Source organism: Lipophrys pholis (assembly GCF_963383615.2).
Source record: "Lipophrys pholis genome assembly, contig: SCAFFOLD_228, whole genome shotgun sequence".
Lineage (NCBI taxonomy): Eukaryota > Metazoa > Chordata > Actinopteri > Blenniiformes > Blenniidae > Lipophrys > Lipophrys pholis.
This window is the reverse complement of record NW_028291971.1, coordinates 40,527-51,693: the sequence shown is the minus strand read 5'-3', so window position 1 is coordinate 51,693 and position 11,167 is coordinate 40,527. Positions and strand designations below refer to the sequence as shown.

Below are 11,167 nucleotides of genomic sequence, written 5' to 3'. Positions count from 1 at the left end.
TATTTTATTCAATAACTTTTTTATTTTAGTTTTCAATAGCAAAATTTCTGTTTATCAAATGAAATAGCTTTTCTTTTAAAATCTTGTTATTTTTGATTAAAGTATCCCTTTATTATTTAATTTTTTGAAGTTCATCCATAATTTCCTTATTTTATTCATTAGATTAAATATTTATTTGTATTTACTTATCAAAACATTCTTATTACTGCTAAATGGATTTTTAAAAAATCATATATTATATTTAAAATTTATTCTTTTGTCATCAATACTAAAACTAAATCAAGATTAAGTATATAAGAAATATTAAAAAATTTATAATGAACATGTTAGTTGTTTTGTATATAATAAATAACTTTTTTAAAAAAGACTTTATTAACATATTTTAAATTATTTATTTTTATGAATATTTATTCATTAATTTAATCATTAAATGGATACATTAGGTTAAATTTATAAATTTAATTATGTAATCAATTGATATGATTTAATACATGAAAAAATATATAATTAAAATAAAAAATGATTAATCAAATGCTTATTAAAAGATTATTGTTACAAAATATAGAAATGTAATAACTACAAATTTTAAAATAAAAAAAAATCTCTTATAATACAACATGATATATAAAAAGGTAAATAAAAAAAATGAACTCAAATAAAATGCTAAAATAGCTTAAACAGATAATTATTAAATATTTGGTTTAAAATAAATTTAGCCAATAAAGTTAAATTAAATAGTTATTAACTAAATAATATGTTATTAGTTAATTAAAAAAATTGGATAATTATAAAATCCTCAATAATATCTTAATTAGTTATTCATTAATTTATCATAAATTTTTAAAATTAGATTATAAAAGACTAAAGATAGATTATAAATGTGTTAATAGCATCATTAGAAAAAATAATTAATTTCTAAAATTAATAAAAAATAAGGTTTAAAAATATGATGAATAGCAAAAAATTAAATAAGATATGAAGCAAAAAAAAAAAAGAAATAGAAACAAAAGAAAATTAAATCAGTATTGAAAATTGGATTGAATTTAGCACAAACTTTGCTTTGAATCCTCCATATTATATTATTATTAAATTTGATATGATCAAAGGAAAAAGTTATCAACAAGCATTAAAGCAAGCTCTTTCATCTGGCAATTTTTACTTAGTTGCCCAAGGATTGAAATAATTTCCTGTATAATTAACAAATCCATAAAAATGGGATTTATAGGGAATTGATTGGTGGAATACTTCAATCATTGCTAAATTAGATTTATCAAATAATTAAATAAAGTCAATTCCATAAAAAATATCAGGATTGAAGGATTTAGTAAGTATAAGAATGAAAAAAAATTAATTGAAACATTTGCAAAGTTAAATATTAATTTTACCCGAATTAAAAATATTAGATTTTTCAGCCAATTTTATTTAAAAAATATAAGATAATGTGAATTTGGCAAATAAACTTACATTTCTAGATCTAAGTAATAATTTAATAAAACAAGTCAGTAAAATTAATCTGATTAATATTTAAACAGTACTTCTGAATAATAACAAAATATAAAAATTGCCTTAGTTTTAATGTATTAAATTAACAAAATTGGATTTGAGTGAAAATTTTATTGAAACTATTTATAATAAAAATTTTAAATTTTTATAAAAATTGTAAAATTTATCATTAAACAAAAATAAAATAAATTATATTTAACCAAATAGTTTTTTACCCCTATTTTAATTAAAATTTTTATAACTAAGATAAAACAAATTAAAAATATTTAATTAAAAACTAAACAAAAAATTAGATACATTAATTATTTCATACAATTTTATATAATAAATTAATAATATTGGAGGGGAAATAAATCTTACTGTATTATTGCTTAATAATAATAAAATAAAAATATTACCATCTGATTTTTAAAAATTAAAATATTTAAAAACACTTGATTTATCTAATAATGATTTATCTGATCTACCAAATTATTTAGGAATATTTAATAGTCTAGTGAGACTCCAATTAGAAGGAAATCCTTTAAAATGTATTAGACAATCAATAAAAAATGGTGGCACTGAAAGTATTAAAAAATATTTGAAGACAAGAGGAGGACTTTAATCATAAACAAATACATACAGTGGAAAATAATAAGCAGAATTACTTATTAGATAATTTAAAACAGGAAATTAATTGTGTATTAGATCTAAAGGTTTAATATAATTTTTTAAATAATTTTGCTTTATTAAAGATTTGAAAAGTTTAATTTTGTGTGATAATAAAATTTAGAAAGTGCCATCTTAAATAAATAAATTAAAGATTTTGATTAATTTAGATTTAAGCTATAATAATTTAACAAACATAGATTATATTCTTGATGATTTATAGTCATTGAAAATGTTGAATTTATAAGGAAATCAATTCAGAGCTATACAATTAAAAGGATTTTAAAATCTTTAACAACTAAATATATCTAAAAACACTATTGAATAATTACCTCTTTTCTTAGGAAAATGCCCAAATTTAAGAATTATTAATTGTAGTTATAATAGGATAAAATAAACGAATATTTTAATACATTGTAAGAAAATAAATAATATAGATTTGAGCAATAATAAAATTGATTCTTTGTAATTTATTTTAAATTTCTAAGAACTAACATCTATCAATTTATAAAATAATGATGTTCAGATAATTCCTTTATAGATTTGTTTATTAAATAAGTTAAGCATTGTACGTCTTAATGGGAATTTAATTAAAAATATTAAAAGAAATTTATTAGAAGGTCCAACTAGTAAATTATTATAATATTTAAAGGATAAACTTCCTTAGTAAAAATTGAAATAGAAGTTTTCAAAAAAAGAGAATAAAAATAAGCCCATATAAATTGAATAACCAAATTAAAACATTATACCAAATAAGTAAGATAAAAAGAGTATGTAAATATAAATTACAAATATTTAGAAGAGATTGACTTAGATAAATAATCAATTAGATAGTTTTCAAATTAACACACTTACGAAAAAGTAAATTAAAAAATAGCAACAAAAATTAATGGCTAAAAGAAATAGCTTAATTAAACAAATTGATTTATGAATATTAATATATAATTTTATAAACAATAAAATTAATAAAAAAATAGATGAAAAGAAGATGTGATAAAGTTAAATTAATAAAACTTATAAATAAAAGAGTAAAAATTTTTCTAAAAATTCTTTTTTTAATTTTCCTTCATAATATTATTATTTATTAATTTAGTTTTCATATTAACATACTTAACAAAAAATAATAAAAATATATACAAAAATATTTAATATTTAATCTAATTTCTAATTAATTATATTTTCAACATGAATTAGTAAAATTAAAAATTGGTCAAAATAAAATACAAGGGTGATGAAAAATTCTAATTAATGAAAGATTTCTCAAATATAGATAAAAATATTTATTAAAATCTAATAAGGCATTAAATAATTGAGCCTACAACAATCCAAATTAGGGGAATTCCAATTATTCGTAAGAAAAAAGATTTAATAGGAATTTCTAAAACAGGTTCTGGAAAAACATTAACTTATGCAATTCCCGCAATTTAAATGATTAATTAGTAAAGATAAAAAATGTAAGATAAATTAAAGCCATTAGCTTTAATAATTATTCCGACCAGAGAATTAGGTCAACAAATATAAAGTTAATTTGAGAAATTTTCTCCTCACTTAAAAACTGCTCTTCTTTATGGTGGGAAATAAAAAGCAAATCAAGTATTGGGCTTTTTTAGGGGTATTGATATTATTATAGCCACACCAGGCAGATTCATAGATTTGTAGAGTAATAAATAAATAAGTTTATAAAAAATAAAATATCTAGTTTTAGATGAAGCTGATAATCTGCTTAATATGGGATTTTCAGATCAAATTCTTAAGATTGTTAATAGATTGCCATAAAAAAGGCAGAATCTTATGTTTAGTGCCACATGGCCTGAAGTTGTGCAAAATTTAGCTAATAAGATATTAATTGATCCAGTATAATTAAGTATAAGGTTATAGTAGTACACTTCTGTTAAATAAATTACTCAAAAGTTTATAATATGTCAATAAAGATTTAAACTATAAAAACTCGAACAATTTTTAAGTTCAAAATAGAAAACATGTAAAATAATGATTTTTTGTAATACTAAGCAAGCGGTGAACAATCTCTAAAAAGGTATAAAAAAACTACATGATCCAGCCGTTTTAAATGGAGATATGATGCAAGCTGATAGATAAAAGAATTTAAATGATTTTAAAAAAGGGATTAAAAATGTGCTTATAGGCACTGACGTCGCAGGAAGGGGATTGCATATATAAAATGTGTAATATGTAATAAATTATGATGTACCTAATGTAGTCTAAACATATTTGCATAGAATTGGAAGGACAGGAAGGGCTGGCAAGGAAGGGGTATCATATACTTATTTATGTTAAGGTAATAGAAATCAAATGAAGATGGCAAATAATATTTATAGGATATTGGATAATAATAAAGGATTTATAGAATAGGAACTTATAAATTATGCGAATAAATACGATGAAAAAAAGGGTTAAACAGAATTTGATCATTAAAATAGAAATCATAAAAATAAATATAAATAAAAGCATAATAAGTATTAAAAATATTAGAATAAAGAAAGATATTAACCTAAAGGAGATAAACATCATTATTAAAATAAAAAATAGTATAAAAAATATTAAAAAAAAGAGTTCAATCCATCTTAAAGATTATAATAGACATATTAGATATAAAAAGTCATTATAAAGTTAAGTAATGATTCTCTTTTCTTTAAGAACAATGAACTTTTATTAATGGGATATGATATCTAAAATCCAACTGCTTTTGAAGTAAAAGTATAAAATAAATTATAGTTTAATATTGGTAATTACCTAAAGAAAATAACTCAATAATTTATTGTGAAAGTAGTAGAATTAGATATTTATTATTTTGATACTTTAATGGTCTATAAACATCTTCCTAATACTAATTTAAATAAATTTAAAACAATTTTAAAATAATGCTTTACATTGATTGATAAAATTGGATTTAGGTCTATTAATATAGCCAATATAGGAGAAAGGATTTATGGATAAGATATTGAATAACTTAAATGTTTTATTTAGACAATGAATGAAATTAAAAAAGAAGGTGGTTTACAGAAATTAGAATGTCTAAAGATTATCAAGCATCATTAATTATTTAATTAAACAAATAATTTATTACAATAAATGAAAAATAAATGATACCTTATTATTATAGTCAGTAATAAATTTATATATAATAGGCATCTTTAAATCATTGTATACTCTTTTTTTCCTTTTATGTCTATGATTAAATAAAATAAATTATCTTCATTGGTAATTCTTCCATCAAACAATCTATATTTTTATATTCTTTTAATGATCAGAATTTGTGATTTTAACAAATACCTTTTTATAAATTGAATTATAGAAAATTAAAAGAATGTAAAGTGATAAGATGATTTAAATAACAAAATAAGTAATAAAACTATATTAACTAAAGTTCCCACAATTTACCTAAAGGAAATAATTTCATTTGAGGTCATCCAATATTAATCGATTTGCAATAGGGCACAACATGAACTTAAAATAGATTTTATAAAAATTCTAAAATTATGTTAAATGGTATTAATAATTTAGACCAGATACTATTAGTCCATAATTATACAAAAAAGTATATCAATGCGGCTATATAAGATTTAAAGGTTATGACCTTAAAGGACATCCAATAATAATCTAAAGGTAAAGATATTATGAAAAAGGCTTTTTGACAGTTGACTAATTAGTTCGATATATTATAAATAGTATAGAAGCGATATGTATGTAAGCAGATAAGAAATAAGTTTATAAAATTTCTTATATTTATGATATGATGGGAGAAGTTTAAAATTGTACAGAATGTATTTCATGTTTGAAGCAATGTATTAACATTGTGCAGAGTTTTTATCCAGAAAGGTTAAATTTATTCCTTATTTTAGGAGCTAATTGGCTATATAAAATAATATGGGCCATAGTTTCAATTTTTGTTCATGAAAATACTAAAAAGAAAATTATTTTGATTAAGAAAATGAAGTAATTAGAGAATTACATAGATAAATAGAATTTATTGAAAGAATATGAAGGAAATATAAATATTTCAGATTGCAAAGAGATCTCTATTAATAAATGTAAAGTATATGATATTGATTGACCTTTATTTAAATGGATGAATATTAATTAATAAATTCAAATGAACAGGGAAGAATTGATATATCTATCAAAGATCAATGAACAGACTGAAAGGTTTTAAGATATGCTTGAATATATGAAAAAAGTTGTTCTAATAGGTCAATAGCTGTCAGTCTAATAAAGAAATTTATTATCAGTTGCTTACAAAAATAGTATTGGATCAAGAAGGACTGCATGGAGGGCAATTTCATCTATTGAGAAAAAGGAGCAAGCTAAAAATTCAAAATATTTAGGATTACTTGCATAAAACAAGAAGAAAATTTAAATTTAACTTAATGGATTCTGTAATGATATATTAGGTTTACTCGACAATAATCTTATTAAGACTGCTTCAATTGGTGAATCATAAGTATTCTATTTGAAAATGAAGGGTGATTATTATCGTTACATTTCATAATATACTACTGGAGATAGTCATAAAAAAGCAGGGGAAAATGCTGGAGTAGCATATGCATTGGCACATGAAAAAGCTACAAGTCAGCTTAAAACAACTCATCCAATAAGACTTGGCCTCGCACTCAATTATTCAGTTTTTTATTATGAGGTCATGAATGATCCATCTAAGGCATGTAACTTGGCTAAACAGGCTTTTGATGATGCTATTGGAGATATTGAACATATTGATGAAGATCAGTATAAAGATGCTACAACTATTATGCAACTTATTAGAGATAATTTGACACTTTGGACTGCCTAGATTGAAGAAGCTGATGATAATTGATATTATTATATATTATTATATTACTATTATATATATTAATATATTCATATATAGATGAGTAATATAAAATTTATAATATACTTCAACAATTCTTTTTAATTGCAAATAATAAATTAATATTCAACAAATGAGAAAAAATAAAATGGTGAAAGTTGATTTATCCTCTGAATAAGAATCTGATCATGAGGTAGTACATAAAAAAAAGGTTAATCTACCGACCAAAAAAAAAATATAGGCAAAGTAAACTGTTAAGCCATCAATTTAAACTTATCTAAAATAATTTTCAAAGGATATTAAAACTACACTTTAAAATAGTTCTTAAAATGTAAATAAATTAGTAAATAAGCTTCTTTAAAACATAAATTGTGAATCTGGTAAAAAATAGCCAATTATTAAAAATAAGTTAAATAATGTAAACATTTAATAATAAGAATAGGATTAATAATAGTAATAAGAGCAACCAAAAAAGGTTATTAAAAACATTGATGGGAAAATTAAAATGAAAAAAGATGTAGTTGAAAAAAAAGATTTCCAGAAACCCTAAGTTAAAAAATAAATTGCAAAAGTTGAAAAAATTTAAATGAAAAAAAAAAAAAATAGTTTTTAGCAACTTTAAGAAAATAATAATCAAACTGATGAAGTATTTTAAATCTATGTAAATCAGATTAATTTTAAAGCTGCATAAGAAGATATTCAATAGCATTTTGAATAATGTGGATAAATTCACTAAGTAAAATTATTAAAAAATAATTAAGGAAAATCTAGAGGAATTGCATTTATCAAATTTGATTCTCTTTAATCAATGAATAATGCTATAGAGCTTAATGGTAGTTAATTAGGGGGAAGACCAATAAAAGTTTAAAGGTCAAGTGGCAAAAAAAACAATAATGCTGGTAAAGCACAAAATAAATCATTCAACAATAATGCAAATACTAGTGATAGTACTACTTGCTTTATAGGCAATATGTCTTTTAAAACCACTAAAGATTCCCTTCGAAGACATTTTGAAAATTGTGGTGATATTGCTGATGTTAGAATTGTAAATGATAAATAAACTCAAAAGAGTAAAGGCTATGGATATGTTTAATTTGCTGATAAATAAAGCTTTTAAAATGGACTGAAAATGAATAAATCAAATCTTGATGGTAGAGATATAAATGTTAATGTTGCAGAGAGTAAGAAAAGTTTTGGAGGAAATGATAATAAGAGATCGTTTGGAGGAGGAAATAATTTTAACAATTAAAGAAAAGGATTTATTCAGAATTATCAAGGAACTAGAGAAATTCTTTGAAATATTATATTATTATATTTATTTTTATCAAGGAACCAGAGAAATTATATTATTATATTTATTCATCAATTCTCTATTAGAATTATATACTTATTCTCTATAATAAATAATACAGATATACATAATCATTAATAATATTTTTATAAATTATCTTTAGATATCCTTAATAAACATTTATTTTACCTATCTGTAAGAAAAAGGCCATTATTTTAATCTTTAAATAGCATATAAATTCTATCTTGTATTATGTTATGCTTGATATGTATTCTTTTAATAAATATTCCTTCAACTACTTTTATAAAGCATAATTATTATTAATGACTATCATAAGCTATTAAAGTATTATCATCCCATTTTTATATCCCATATGATTAATAGAAATATAATTAACTTATCATTAAATTATTACTGAAAGAGACTAATCTATGATTATTATAATCAACTGCATAGATTATTTAATTTATTTATGCTATTCCTAAATTATAGTTTAAAAAATTCTTTTTCCCACTGTAACCATTTCCAGCAAGTATTTTTATCTTATTTTATGTATCATATATTGAAATCTTTTTAATTGTATGAGTATTAGCATCACTTATAATTATTTCATTTTTTTATTTATAAATTAATCCATAACATAAAGTAAATAATCTTTTAATATTAATAAAAGGTTCAACTGTGTTATCTTTGTTTATTTTATATATTTTAAAAGTTTTGCAATCTGCAAAGATAATTTACTATTATTTCATTGCAAATGTGAAAATTATATAGATTTATTCATTTATATTTTAAAATTAATCTGTTTATATATTATAAATCCTTAATTTAGTATTATTTCCACCTATAAAAATATAATTTTATCTAGATATTATTGCTAATTATGAATTTTATATTTCTTTCATAAAAAACATATTTAATTTCACTAAAGATTTATTTTTCCTATGTTTTTTATACCCTTTGTAATGAGTTTAATCACTAAATTTCAAATATGATTTCATGTATTAATTATATATTAAAAAATTTTTGATAATATTTAAAAACTACCATAAATAATATATATATATTATTTACATCAAACAACATCATCATCATCATCAAGGTCAAGATTCTTTTTAATTGCCCATTAACAAAATTAAATGAATAAAATCATTCCCTTTCCATCAGTATCAACTTCTTTAAAAGTACTTTAAGGATCATTAATTACTAAACCCCATTTTTACATCATTGGTTTAGCTAATATAAATTATTTTATACTGATTCTTCTATCATTATCAGTATCAATACGATCAAATGCAACCCAATATTAATAATACTGTCGTAAATATTTTAATAGATATTTAAATTAAGCTTTTGAAACATAATCATCTCCATGCTTATTTTTAGATGGTAATTTATTTTTGGCTGATTGGTAAGCTCTCATGATCACAGGTTTTAAATTAAATAAAACTGGCAATCGGACTACATCCCTTAGACCACGATCAATTTCAGCCAAACTTAAATAACCATTACCATTCATATCAATTTTCTTCCATATCTTTATTCGCTTCTCAGTTTATTATTTTGTTATTTTAAATGGAAGCTTTTACTCTAATTATGCCCATATTGGATCAATTTACATTAATATATAATAATATTAATCATAATCATAATCATAATCATAATCATAATCATAATCATAATCATAATCATAATCATAATCATAATCATAATCATAATCATAATCATAATCATAATCATAATCATAATCATAATCATTATAGATATTTATTGATTATGAGATAAAATATATATTAATATAATAATAATAATGATACAAATATTGATGGGGTTGGGGTTGGGGTTGGGGTTGGGGTTGGGGTTGGGGTTGGGGTTGGGGTTGGGGTTGGGGTTGGGGTTGGGGTTGGGGTTGGGGTTGGGGTTGGGGTTGGGGTTGGGTTGGGGTTGGGGTTGGGGTTGGGGTTGGGGTTGGGGTTGGGGTTGGGGTTGGGGTTGGGGTTGGGGTTGGGGTTGGGTTTGCATAACATGTTTAGAAAGATATTATCTACATTTAGAAATATAATGCAGATAGTGCATGGATAATTGTAAAATATGTGATAATGCAGAAACATGCAATATTTGTAAATAGAATTATTATTTGTAAAACAATGAATGTATAAAATGTTAAATTAGTAATTGTATAATATGTTAACAAAATAATAATAAATGTATCAGTTGTACATAAAACTATTAAGAATTTAATGATAAATGCATCTTAAAAATATAAGATTGTATTATATATTAGTCTTAATTATCTTGTAATAAATGCATATAAAATAAAAAGCCTTCATAAAATAATAAATAAACATGTGTTTAGAATATTAATTTTTGTACTAATTATAATATAAATGATTTATGTACTTAATGTGAAATTCAATATGAACTTACACAATAAGGAAAATGTATTTAAATTTAAATAATTGTTTGTAATATAAATTATTGTCTATAATGTCAAAATTAATCAATATGTATTAAATGCTAAAATAGTTTACAATTATCAATAAATAAGAAATAATGTTTTACATGTTCTTAAAAGATACAATATTGTAATATATGTATTAATTAATTAAAATGTACTATATGTATATTATAATATCAACTATCTACAGATAATAAATGTTTTAAATGTTCTTAAATTATTTTAAATTGTAACGAATGTAGTAATTAATTAAATTGTAATAATTGTATATAAGGATATCAATTATCAAAGGTTTATCAATGTTTCTAATGTTCTTAAACAATATTATATTGCAATTAATGTAGCAATTAATTGAATTGTATAGCATGCATATAATAATATCAAATATCTACAGATAATCAATGTTTCAAATGTTCATAAAGGATTTAAAAATGTAATAAAT

At 21.5% G+C, this 11,167-nt stretch overlaps 1 pseudogene across 1 annotated transcript; it reads left to right on the top strand.

The window, feature by feature from the left end:
* Positions 1-6,384: 6,384 nt before the first annotated feature.
* LOC308128332 lies at positions 6,385-6,958 on the top strand (annotated as a pseudogene). The gene has a single exon. The product of its transcript is annotated as an uncharacterized misc_RNA (transcript).
* Positions 6,959-11,167: the final 4,209 nt, after the last annotated feature.